The sequence below is a fragment of the Brachyhypopomus gauderio genome, chromosome 3 (genome assembly GCF_052324685.1).
Source record: "Brachyhypopomus gauderio isolate BG-103 chromosome 3, BGAUD_0.2, whole genome shotgun sequence".
NCBI classification, from domain to species: Eukaryota; Metazoa; Chordata; class Actinopteri; order Gymnotiformes; family Hypopomidae; genus Brachyhypopomus; species Brachyhypopomus gauderio.
This window is the reverse complement of record NC_135213.1, coordinates 25,055,881-25,070,145: the sequence shown is the minus strand read 5'-3', so window position 1 is coordinate 25,070,145 and position 14,265 is coordinate 25,055,881.

The following is a 14,265-nucleotide window of genomic DNA, read 5'->3' as shown; positions in this document are numbered from 1 at the left end:
GAGAAACCAAAGGCCAGAGGCAGCTAGGCTTCCTTTAAACTTGAAATAAAACCCTATGGATTTCCTGTTTCTGGTTATATCAGTGCAATACACCTTAACTAGCTCATGATATGTTTTGCATGTGAGATCTTATAAGTAGCAGTAGAAGCATACAAGTGGCATCAGAAAATGGGACCATGCTGTTTTACAAAATTCCAAGACCTTTCAACAACTATATTATCACATTTCAATAACAAAATCTCATACTTTTGCATGTGGAGCACTGCTTATACACAACTCATTCAGCTTCTTGGAGTTAATGCTTGCTTTTGGAGGCTAATGAAAAATTATTTGTTATATGAGCCTGAAAACCATCTTTGCTTTATTTTAAATTACCTGTCAGATCCTGACATAACAAATGTCATTGATCCATGGGGTATTTAAGCATGAGCAGATTTTGCCTTAGTCAAGCAGATATTAACTACCAAAGATATTTCTTTTTTAATGCACATTTGGCTATAACTGCATCCTGGTAAGATAATGTATAACAGCAATTAGAAATGCTGATGATTTCTCTTTATTGTGCTACAAAACACAAATAATCACAATCCACATTCCCAGTAGATAAATAAGAGGAGCTGAACCATATGGAACTGATAGGTTTTTCCCTTGGTAATTCCAGTTCTATCTTTGATGTCCCGACAAGGAACTGTGGGATGTGAAAGTGACAACTATGCTGCCAAAGTGCAGCCATTGAAATATATAAAATGTGTACATGTCACACTCACTCTCAGGCGCAGTCCTGGGACAGCCATACTGGCTAAGGTTACATAGATCAATATGTTTCTCATATATCTTTCTTGTTCATACAAAACCTTTTTACAAATGGAACACTTCATGGTTCCAAACAGAATCTTGTCAGGTCACACAGAAATGTTTGAAGGTTCTATTTGCAACATTTTCCAGAGGGCTTTCAGGGGGAAATAGCTCTATGCAATCTTCTTGCCTACAGTAGGATCTTCTGTTCCCCCAAATAATGGGGCTTTTTAGCAATTTTACACCCTCTGTGTTGCTGACCTTCAAGACACTGCACTTCAATTAATCCATTACTCAGACAAGCTGAACCCTTGGATGCAGGAAGCTGGCTTTGAGAAGATATGAGCAAGACTAAGGATTTCTGACCCAAGAGAAGAACGGATAAATTACATCTATGGCACTGATTTTTTTTTTACCCACAGTGGTCTCACTCTATGACATTTACAGACATGATTAATATTATTCCAGGACTGGCAGCCATAAAATCCTAATAACGGCTCAATTAAAGTAGATGGATTCAATGACCGATTGAAAGGTTAAGCCGCCTTAACTTTCGTGTGGTTAGATAATCCTATCGATCTGTTTGCATTTAGACTGAGTCCAGAAGGAACTGGAGGTGTGTGTCCTTTGCCAGAGGCCATGCTAAAGCTCGGTGTTAAAATGAACTTCAGAGGTTCTATGTTCTCTCTCTGCTGTTTCACACTTGCTGCCCTCGGTAAGTATCAAGTTCAACTAAAGAAGTCTATATTAACTAAAGAAGGCTACATTATTCTGCAGTTGTTCTGGTTACAGAGTAATGTCTGTTCATTTGAGAGTGTCATAACTTGGTCACATTATGAGACAAAAATGCTATTGTAAAATAGGTCTGTTTATCAGTTAAATTAAAAAAGATGATTTGCTCATAAATCTAAAAATGCCATGATCAATATACAAGCATTTTATTCCACCGTAAATCGATGAACTCGCCACTCTAAAGGTAGTGCTGACCCAGTAACACAACCACAAAATAAATTATAGAAATGGCAAACACAATTCGCTCAAAGCATATCTCCGTGCGTTGTTCTCAACCTCAATAATACATGAACAGCTGAAGTGAGAGCGAGAACAAATGCTTGCTCATGCTTCAAAAGGACATGAGCAATCTCTGCTTCCTCTCCTCTTCCCTTGGGAACATACATTTATTTGTAAGGTCCCATGGGTCCTTGAATCTGAACATGTTTAGTATCTCCCTGAAATGACTCACCAGTATGGGGGAGCTGGAGTTTGTTTTTCAGTTTAAAATGGAAGGTCTGTCTACCACGGCCATGAACGTATGTCCTCACATTCTCCATGCTCACACACTCACTCTGGTTGCACACTGAAACACCTTAGAAGCAAATATCTGAGATGTGAGCTTGTAATACTATGGTAGGTCTAAAATAATTGTATTGTACTTTATGCATTTTTACTCCCCGTAACATGAGTACAAAACAGGAATGCACACAGCACTGACTGACATCAACAAAGTCAAGAGTCCATCTCCATTACTCTATTACCATGACTGGTCCAAAAATACACAGTACAGCCAACATGAAAATGACTTCTCTTTCAACCTCGAAAAAGGCACAGTAATGACCCATTGAATCCTGAATGGGGCTTATATCTCAGTATCTTCGGCCCCAAAACCCTGTCGTCATGTCACGCAGACAGCCTGAAGGTGGCGGAAGGCACCTCCACAGTACCGCTCTAATTCAGAGCACATCAAGCGCTGCCTGCAATTCCAAGATCAAAGGCGATCCACAGATCTCGGGAAATAAAAGGCCTTGGCAGCAGCATGTGCACTTGTTCTCTGACATATTCCATTAATAAAACCAATTACACGCTGTTTGCATAATCATCCTTGAGATCTGGGCATGGGTTGATGGGTGGACTGACACCAATTGACTTAAGTCGAAGGAGTCATGGCAGCCAAATGGCATGCCTGCAGTATGACTTTACCTTCTCAGAAAGAACAACATGAAAGTGGAGATCACTGTGACAGGAAAGGGCTTCCACTGAGGCTGGTGAGGAGCACCATCACTGTGATATCAAGGGAATGGTTGACCTTAGCAAAACAACAGAACTGTACCAACAGGTTACTTTGGTACTTTTCCCTGGAAACACAAAGGTAGAATGTCTTATAGCCTAAAAACAATGCTAACAGAGGCTTGGATTGTAATTAATTTAGACACGCAACTTACTCTGACATGTTCATATTCAGTCTAGACACACAACAGCGAGAGACCTGTGAGAGCTGTGAGTGATGTGTCTGTCTGATTTCATTAAACAGGTTAAGACTTGTGCTTACCATCTCTCTAAATGGCATCGTGTCTGCTAAGATTCCGTGAATGAAAGAAGAGGCTGAGATTCAGAGGAATATTTGCTGTTAATGTCAACGTGCGATTTAAAAACTGATGGCAAAAGAACAACCCTAGATGTCTCTATCACACTCCATTACAGGTCTATTGTCACTGCTCCTCTTAAATAAGCCTAGGATACTTCACAACTGATAAAATGTAGATTATGAGATACATTTGTGTTAAGTCAAAGTATAAAATTTACTGCATAAGCCCTACACACAATTGCAACATCGATTCTGCCACCCTCCTGCCACCAGAACAAAAGAATAAAAAAAATTAAATTGCTTACAACTTAAGGAGTACAGGAGCGATTCACTGTTCCACAACACTTCATCATCAAATGGAAAGGCTATAAACTTTTATAGAGGTGCAAACCTCTAACCATTATTTAAACAACAAAAGAAATCTGAAGTTTAAAAAGTACACAGAATAGAATGAGTAAGTCAGAAAGAGTGTCATTGGCTTAGATTAGCATTGAAGCCTAATGATGTAAATACTGTGAATAATGGTACAGGGTAATTACTTTAGAATATTTACCAGGTGATGCACATTGCAGCTGTGAAACGTTTTGATGTGGCTAGTCAGTACCTCCTCAACACAAACAAGAACTGAAATATGCGAAGCATTTTTGCTGACAAATATGGCGGAAAAAAACTATAACATCAGCGCTAGAGAAGGTCAGCATTGTCATGTATGCCATGCAAACAACCATGCATAGCAACCACATTGCAACTTCTACATTATTTTAATTATTTTATGGGTGCAAGGATCTTGCTGAGAGGGCTGTGTCTTATGTTGAAGAGCAGAGGGATCACCTGGGCAGTTTGGTTTGATTTTTGTCATTGCCTCCTGATGTTGTCTTCCTGTGGCCCACTGCCTCTTGAAGGCAGCTCTTGTGGTTTTGTTGAACTCGTCTTTCAAGCGTTGGGTTGTGGCACTAAGCCACATGATTTCCTCATCAGTCTTTCCCACACTGAAGTTGGTCTGCGTAGTTCTAGATCCTCGCTGGATGACTCTGTTTACCTGATGTGGTTTTCAACTTCTTGGCAGCACTGCACCGTAGTCACATTTGTCGGTTCATTACACACACTTATTCTCATTTTTTCTACTCATAGACTGATCTTAGCATCTTAGGCCTTCCTTCCAGGGGCCTAATTAATAGATTTTTTAATGAAACAGATGACATCTGGATATGTTGATACACATATCAAATACTATATATCTATATCTCTATAGTATCTATATCTATATAGTATCTACAGTATATCTATACACAATATCTAATACTCAAATATTTTTTTTACAATTTTTTTTGTAATCTTTTTTTACAAGTCAATAACATTATCTATATAAAAAAACACAAGAGGCAAGTGTAGTCATGATGAAGACAACCCGGGAGACATCGCAATCCAAACTCCCACAACTCCCACAAATGAATTTTCATTAAGAGACTTATATTAACCAACTTGCATGCATTTGAAATCATTTTGATTGTGCCTCAAATGGACCCTTATTGTGTTAAACATTCTCTGAGTCATGACAGCATGGGAGAGCTGTGGGGAAAAATAATAATAATTCAGTCATAGAATCTGAAACTTTATCCTGCATTTAGGTTTCGGCAGTTATATTAAGTCTTGGATCGATTAGTTCCATGATTGCTGTAATTCCCTGCTGTCGGCACAAGCTAGGCGTTGTTTATGATTGCTTCATAAATGGTTCCAGGAAACTACAACCTGGAACAACAGTAGCTACCATTGCTCCACACCAACACATCTCACAAGTCATAAAAGAGCTTAAAAGAGCATAAAAGACCTCAGTATGGTCACGTGTCATGTGTTCACAAGTGAACTGACACATAAGGCCCAGCAGAAAGACCAAAGCGGAGAGCAGTGACCCTATTGCTGTGAGAACAGGGACTCTTCTTTGAGCAGAATAAGCTCTCAGAATCGTGCAGATGTCATGGAAGAAGAATCACTAGGATAATGAGAACTTCGTCTTTGGACTTCCAAAATGTGTGATGCCAAGGGTTTAGGAGTATTAATAAAAAAGGTTTCAGTGATTTTTGCAGTTGTTGCATGCATTATGGTGTTCTTAGAATACCAGATGGGTGACAAGATGGTTTTATGGGCAATTTAAATGAACATATGACAGCACAGTTGGCTGTATTTCCTGTTAAATGACACCAAGGTGAAACAGTGTTGAACAATATGAATCGGGAGTACCTCAGTCATCAAGCCATAAATAAGGGGTAATGTTCGGTAAATAATTAATAGCTAAAAATAACACAAGAGGGTTACGCTTCTAGCACAAAGTGAAGGAATCAAGAAATCTTAAAAGCATGTTTACTAAATAAACATAAAATATAAAAGTGTATATATATATATATATATATATATATATATATATATATATATATATATATATATATATATATATATATATATATATGTTACTAGACTCTCTGAGCAATGTTTCCAGTACCTTGTTGAATCTAAAGTATTCTCAAAGGACTAAGGCAGTTCTGAAGGCAAAAGGGGGTCCAACCCGTTATAGCAAGGTGTACCCAATAAAGTGGCCAGTGAAAACATTAGCGATTGCCCTCTTCCTAGTATTTTTAGTAAAAAAAATGTTTAATCCAAAAAAACAGTCCCAGTCTGGAAACCTGAATATCAGTCTAAATGAAACACAAAATGAAACACCCCTGCATTTTGCATGGAGAGAGTTATGGATATATATATGTGTATATATAGATATATGACAGAGTTTGGCATAATCATGACCACTCTCTTTCATGTCAGACATCAGTAGGCCTACTTGCACTTCTCAAATGCAGACATGAAGCATTCGTGGGAGGCGAGTAGAGCATAAACTTCGTGACCTGTAGTCCAGAAATGACAAGGGTTGTATTGGGGGTCACTCCATCACACTTATTTTAGAGTATCAGGCCACTTCATTAGTCATTTGCATTGTTTGAACAGACATCTCCATCACAGACTGATAAACTGGTGAAAGATGAAAAGTGTGTGGTTCACGCACACAGACTGGCGCTCCATCAGAGAACCATACTGTGACTGACATATGGTATGGAAGGCGTGTATTTCTTAAAGCTATATTTAGATAGCATGGCTACCACTGAAACAATGCCATACAGAGAGCATGCTTGCCTAACACCAAGCTGCCTGGTTACTGACAGATAACCAAACTGCAAAAAGTTGTTTAACAAAGTCGAAGGACTTTGTCTTGGACCAGATTTCTTAAGCTGCATAATGCTACACACAAAATCCTTGCACAAAGATGTTAAAAGCTTGGTCTGCTTTTCTTCAAGCGGACTATTCAAGACCCAGATAAGCTGAACAAATGCAGTTTCCTTACTGTAATGGACTATCTTAATACATGCACACAGCTTCCAGTTCACACAAAATAATTTAATAGAGACGGTGTGGCCTTGGGCAGTTAGTTAAGGAGAGCTGGTCTTCTGTAAGCAGTAGGCACATTCCTGGATATAAGACGAGGGGATTCATGGGAGTACCCATCATAGACCCAAAGAAACCTGACAGAACACAAAAGGAAGGAGAAGAATGAGAAAAGTACTGATAATTGGGTATCCTATACAAATGATTGCCTATGGACTGTACCTGGATGATTGATTGTCAGAGCTGGGGGAAATCATTTGAAGCATAATCGAATATAGAACTTTCCGTCTGAAATGGTGTAACCAAGCACACAAAGGTATCACCTTGAAAGGCAATTGAGGGTACATTATCGGCATATTATGAAGATGAAGTACTGTAGCTATTTTCACAAGTTATTCTCTCAAAAAAGCAAAGCCTGTCTTTGTTATCCAGTGATGTCATAGACATAATACAGGGATTTTTTCTTGCAAATGTCATTGGCTTGCTCGCTGGGGATGTAGTCCTGGATTTTTGTGAGGGTAATTTGTGCAATATCTGTGCAGAAACCACTGTTCTAATAAAACTGCATTGAATTAAACTGAAGTGATATTAACAAAGCTACTCCTAATTAAAAAAATTAAATAAACTACTTTCTACCTGAGGCCCAGTGAAGCAATCATAGTGAAGAAAGATCACAGTGATATCTGCTTTAGCGTTTAACAATGAATCTAACAACATCTAACATCTAACAGTGCTTAAGCATCTAAAAGCAGCATTTCACTTTTATGGTTCTAAGCAATCTGACACATTTGTTATTTTTGTGAGCATGGGGTTTTATTTTGTTTATCCACATAGAAATGCATTAACCCTTGACCTTCCAGCAGCTTTTCAATGAAGAACACACTTATAAAGAACACAGATATAAACACTCTTATGTGTTTAAAAGTGCTAAACTAGTTTTCCTTTAGCTTTAACTCGTCAGTGAATGGTTATCTCAGACACCCAAGTCACCCAGGTTTTCTGAAAATTTCCAAATAGGAACAGCAGAGACAACAAATCATCTCCAACTGTAACACATCAACCCCAAACTATAACTGTAACGCTGAGTGCGCCTCAACAAACGATGCGGCACAGAAGAAGGCCGTGATGCGCAGACAGCACATATAAACATTAACACAGCGATACGTGTATGACTCTGTCAAAGACGAGCACAGGACATTGCGTGAACGTGCATTAAATAGACAAACTACACAGTGCCCAGTGAACAGCCACAGGTGAGACCGATGAACACGCTCACAAACGACCCACACCCACGGAAATACATATACGACTTAACCAGACGCAGACAACATACACACACGCACAAAATGGAGTGGTCTGTGACAGTAAACAAATCCCCAAATCCCCAAATGATATCAAATCATCCCCAAACTATAAGAAATCATCCCAATAACACATCATCCCCAAACATAATCCCATGACCGTGCTTGAGCACCGTTCAACATGTGTTTGTTGTAACCCAAATGCTCTACTGTTGATTTAGATTTCTTCTGGAGTTCATACTCAGTGCTTTCAGTCAAACTTCTTCTGAGCAATTTCTGAGACACTTTGCTTCACTTCTGCATAATTCTAGTTTTCTCCAGATCCCTTTTAAAGGTGGAGTTTTGAACACTGATCTTGGCTGAATGATTAAGGAATGCATGTCCTTGAAGTTGTTGCGAGATGCAGTTTGTTGCGAAGTCTCAGTTCAGTTCCTGTTAGCCTGTCTGGACTTTGATTATAGATTTGACTACAATTGTTGTTGTTCCCTCTTTTGCTCCTGCTGCGTGTTCTGGTGCCAATTTCTAGGATCTGCTTTGATTTTGTTTCCTTCTTTGTTACCTCAATGTTACCTCCTGTATATAGGACACCTCAGTGCTGCTCATTACAGTGTCTTACAGGCTGCGTTTGATACAACTCTAAAGCTAGATATACCATTCTTTGTGATATAATCCGTTTACAACAGTAAGGTATGGGCTTAACAGAACAGTCAAGGGGCACTACACCACTAGGCTTTCTGAGGGTTTTTGGTCAATTCACAGATTAAATATAGAGCCAGATCCAGATTATACCTAAACCCAGAACAAAAAGAATTTCCAATGGCAATTTACTATTCAAACTGCTATTAAGTTCCATGTCAGAGAAAGCAGCCTTTCTGTTTTGCTGTTGCAGGGATTCTTTGTGTGAATGATGGCTTGTACTTTCACACAGTTCACATATTTCTTGAATAACCCTGCAACACTATGATTCACTTTCATCTTGATTACATTAGAGATTATTCAAATGTGCGGAACCTAGATATATTCAGCAGTGGTATTTGTATAGTAATATGCTATGGTATTTAAAATCAGAACAGATGCACACAGAAGGATCAATGACAGCTACAATTCCTTGGTGCACTCTGAATCTAGTGTAATCTAGTGTAATCTAGGGGCACTCACTCGTGCACCTCGTGCTCGCTGTGCACTGCGTAATGTATTAAGTAGAATTGGTTGGCAATTTTGGCCATGGTTCCTACCACTTAGGGAAGATTCACTGCTATCTTAGATTTTCTCCATTTCTGTGCTGTCACAGTGCAACAGGCACCCCGCCCCAGAGACACACCCACAGCTGCACACACACCAAACACCCACACACACACACACACACACACACACACACACACACACACACACACACACACACACACATGCACACACCACTCATTCCCCACTTCCAATCTCCTGACTACTAACAATGAGCAATTGTGCCTTTCTCCCCTATCTAGGGCTCTCCTGCATTTCCACATGTTGGATGTTTACTGCAAGTTACATGTTTACTTGTTTACTTTGGAGGTGTTTTCATTTGGTGCTTTTTGAGTCTTTGTTGTCCTTTAGTTTGTTCATGGAGAAGAAAGGAGGTACTCATATCATGTTTCCTCCCATTCTGCATCACAGGTGTATTACCTCAAAAATGCTTTTGTATCCGTTTTCAGAATTGTCAGGAATGCTTACATATGAAAAATAATTTGCATTGTAGCATTTTGTGAAATTAGAAACTATGTTTGCATTGCAACCTGTGAATAAATAATTATAATGTTATTAGGTGTAGTGTACATGTAAAAGTGAGCTCATTGGAGTGGTCAGACCTCATCCAGTCACCCCATGTACCGCAGAATCAGCTTGCCCACCCTAGTCTCACTAGAGTAATTGAGAGCTACAAGGACTCTATATAATAAACATATCATAATGGAGCATGGATTGTTTATTAGGTGGGAGGATGGAGGATATGTTCCTTTCTGAATCCTGGTCCTCGAGGTTTCTTTACCCTCCCATGAGTTTTTTTTTTCTTTGCCACTGTCACCACTGGCTTGCTCACTAGGGATGTGGATCCAAACATTCGTAAAGCTGCTTTGTGACAAAAAAGTGCTATATAAATAAATTTGACATGACTTGACTGGAGTTGTTAATTTGGTTTTCACACCTAAAGGCTGCATGTTTAATTACCATGCAAATGGGCAGAGAAAAAGGCCAAGGTTTTCACCAACCTCAGCACACAAAACACATAAAATAACAAATTAAATATGCAAAATGTGCAAAAAAGGAAAACAGGTATTTGATGTTACAAAATGCTCCATCAGACATAAAACTAAAATCTCAATGTGTGTGGTCTACATTATAAGGACTGTAGAATCATCTTTTAGAGACATATTTAATATGTTTGACATTTAACTGTAGATACATGCAAATGTTCTTCATGAGAGAGACAAAGTTGATTTTGCTTGTCAAATATGAAATATAGTGTAACCTCTACTTGGTCAGGCTTCAGTACCCTCGCATTTCAGTTTCATGACAATAATTTGAAAGATAACACTTGGAATAATCAAACACTTTGGCACTGTTGTTCATCCCTCCACTTATAAATCAATATATTCAAAGATTTAATGCCTCCCCAGAATTTTCTGAACAACTATTACTTATGTTGATTGCTCTGGGCTAGAGTTTCTCAACCTTACAATAGCAGCACTTCAATATTGATATGAGAGTAAGATCATTGATTTTTTACAAAGCAATGGGAAAGTAATGGATATGCACATTTACATTCTATTCAGTAAACTCTTACTGAACACCATGTTATTCATGGTGGTGAGTTTTTATCATTTTTATGGTTAAAAACAACTTTCTTTGAGTGTTTTAGAAGTGAACAGGCTGTATCGTTGTTGGTATACTGTAATGCCCCCCATATGTCCTGTTTCCTGCATGTCTTCCTGCATGACAAATACCAAGTGCTTTAACTTACTGACCAGATTTCTTCATCAGAAACATCCTTATAAATATTTGAAATGTGAATTCTGTGCTTTGCTGTAACTGAGATGAACATCTCCTTATGAGATGAACATCTCCTAAAACGATGTATTATCTTATTATATATAGGTACAAACCATTGATAAGGTTTGTGATTGAGTTGTCATGATACAGAGGCTCCCTGCCAGCTGCCCCCGTCAGAGTTTGTCCTGTTTGTCCTGTGATGTTGTGTTTGTCCCTCAGGAGGGTGTGGTCCATTAGAGACTTCGGCACCTGAGGGTACTTTGTCTGTCTACTTTTCTCTCGTCTTTGTACCAGTTGACTGCTGGTTATTGTTTCCTTGATTTGAATAACTCACGGGTTTTGAGTTGGTGCACTTTATTCCATTTGTAACACCACTGTTGTGGAATGAGAGGAGGGCGGATACAAATGCTGAGAAGAGCAAGATTTAATAGGAGCAAATCCAGAGTCATAATCATTGGAACAGTCCAAGGTATATATTGGTATATCCAAGGCAGAGACATGACTAACACGAACATCAGGCTCAGACATGATTAATACAGAACATTAACTAAACAGACAAAAGACATAAACCAACTGTACAATACCAGAAAAAAAATCACAGGGGCTGCATAGACAATAAACAAAGACCAGCAAAGAAACACCAAACACTGGACTCAAATACACTTGAATAACGAGGGGACCAAACAAGAAACAGATGATAATGATAACAAGGGGCATGGTTATAACCAGACAGGCGGGACCAACCAAAATGACAACATGAGCACATGGGAAATGTAAACACAAGCACATGGCACAAGGAAACTAGGAAACAATATACATGATTGACAGGTGGGGGAGGGGCTAGATGCGTATATATATATATATATATATATATATATATCTCCTTTCAAAAATATTAAGTTCCATGGGGTTCTTCTCTCTGTTGTCTGGCATACTTCTTTGTGCTGGGTAGAACTTCAGCAGGATCATCAAATATTTACCTAGAAAATCCTTGCTCCTCAACCCCAAACAGCCAGCGTGAATGTATTCAGTGGCTGATCAATGCTGCTGAAGCATTGGAGAGGAGAGTGCATCGGAGTGTCCCAGTGTGAACGGAGGGTTGGGAGGTGTTTCCCTGGATGCTAATTGAAATACCACGCAGAGGTCTTCTAGATTCAGCATTTAGATAAGTCCATTTGATTACCACAGTAGTAGTGATTTTCTCTATTCAGTATTTAAGGCACAAGATCTTCTGATTGAGCCTTTTGGCTTGACAGTAAACACATGGCCTATAGATATTAGCATTGAGTAGAGCATTTTAGCTAACTATGGGTGGCACAGAAATGGAGCAAATAAAAGAAGACTGCAAAGTGCACATGAGTAAAGTTATGAGACTTGGACGCTAAAGCTTTAGCTCCTCCAGGGTCTTACAGTCCTCCGTTTCAGTGTTGACTGAAGGCTCTGTCTGATAACAAGCATGCGAAACCTGGGGAATGGGCGACTCACTTCGTCTGCTGTTGAAAATATCACAGAACTGCAGAGGGCTGTGATGCATCCCACATATCAAACATGTTGGCAGTGCTGTTTTGGTGTAAGCCTTTTGGTGTCAGCAGGATGGCCGCCTTCATAGCCAATAAAAGATGACAACACACATTAATGGAGCACATATAAGAGACAGTGATGTGGCACTACAACACACAAAACAAAACTACAACTTACATACTACAGCTGCTCAATTAGAGCATGAAGTTGGTGTTCTCACCAAGTTTGCCATCTAGCATAGTGTATAAAAGAAGTGAGACTCTTCAAAGGCAAATGATTTCCTGATCACTAATAACTGTGTTATTTTTTTTTCTTTTTGCTATTTTTACACCATCATGAAGTCATGAGAACTTCATAACTAACTAGTTTTTAGAGTTTGCTGCAATTAGCCGGTAGGTGAGTTTGAAGGCCACATGGCAGTTTGTAACAGTAAAGTACAGGGTATTCACCTTGACATGCATGTGATCACATTAAAATTTTGACCTGTGGTAAACAACTCACTCCAGAAGCAGGAAAAACAGGTGTCTGTCCAGGCTTTCTGCCGGATGGAGGACAGTGAGCTGAACTCAATGTCTGGTAACCCTTCATAGTCATGTGTACCAAACATGATCCTTGTCCAGCATAACAATGCCGGAAGTGGATGAGAGCTCACTGTGGACGTTCGGGCCATTTGTTTTCTGTTTGTTTATGCAAACAGGATGCCTGGCATTGCTCCTGGATTGACCCAGCTGCTAGACCTAGCTCATGTTTTTGTATCTATTTATTTACAGCACACATTTTCCACGTAGGGTATCATGTACCCTACATAGTTTGCAACAACGCTTAACATGAAAAACCTTGCAACCTAAGGTCATGAATATTTCTCACACCTTACATACCTTACAAATGTGATTTCTTGCTGAAAATATGTTCCTGGAATCTTTGGACAAAGCATTTATTTTTATGTTTAGCCATTTCCTCTCCAGTGAAGACCATTATCTGGCAACAGCTTTCAAAATGTCCAGTATTCTTGTTTCTTTGTAGTAAACAACACCCTTTCCTGTCTTCAACAGACAGCATGTTTTGTTTCCACTATGTCTATGTTCTTTGTTTGCATTTTCAGTAAGTCTTTTCATTTTTCTCTTGAAAGAATTTATATATTTGCACTGTACTTTAATCTGGTAATATAATAGAATCACTATTTTAAATTCATCACTGCCGGTAAGTTCTTGTATACTGGTAATGTCACAGCACAGCCCTTGACCCCTCCCTCTGGGCATGTCTACGTGTTTATATTTGTCTGTATATGGACACTTCCGAGTGTGTCTTGGTGTGTGTGTTTGTCTGTGCCATTTGTATCACCTGTCTCTTGTCTCATTTGCATGTGTTGCACTTGTGTATTGTTAATGTGTATTTAGTGGGTATCAATGGTGTGTTCATTGCTCATCTGTTTGCACGTAGAGCTCTACGTTGTGTATTTATCTGATAATGCTAAATGCAGCAGTATTATCTTAAAATAATGTTGTGCATGCAGCTCTCTTCTCTGCATCCTGTCTCACTCTCGCCCACATTACATGTAAGCATTTATATTCAACATAAAGGAATATTCCAGCGTATAGTAGAACGAGCTCCCACCCTAAAGTACTGCACTATCCTTCTAACCAGAAACATTTGCACAGCTATCCATCCATCCATCCATTAGAGCTGGGCGATATGGCCCCCCAAAAAAATCTTTGATTAATTTTTTTTTTATCAGATTTTCGATTTTAATAGATTTATTTTCCTCTACTAAAAACTACAGATGATAAAGGAATGGTTAAAAAAGTTTTAATTTATTTTTCACTTAAATTTCCC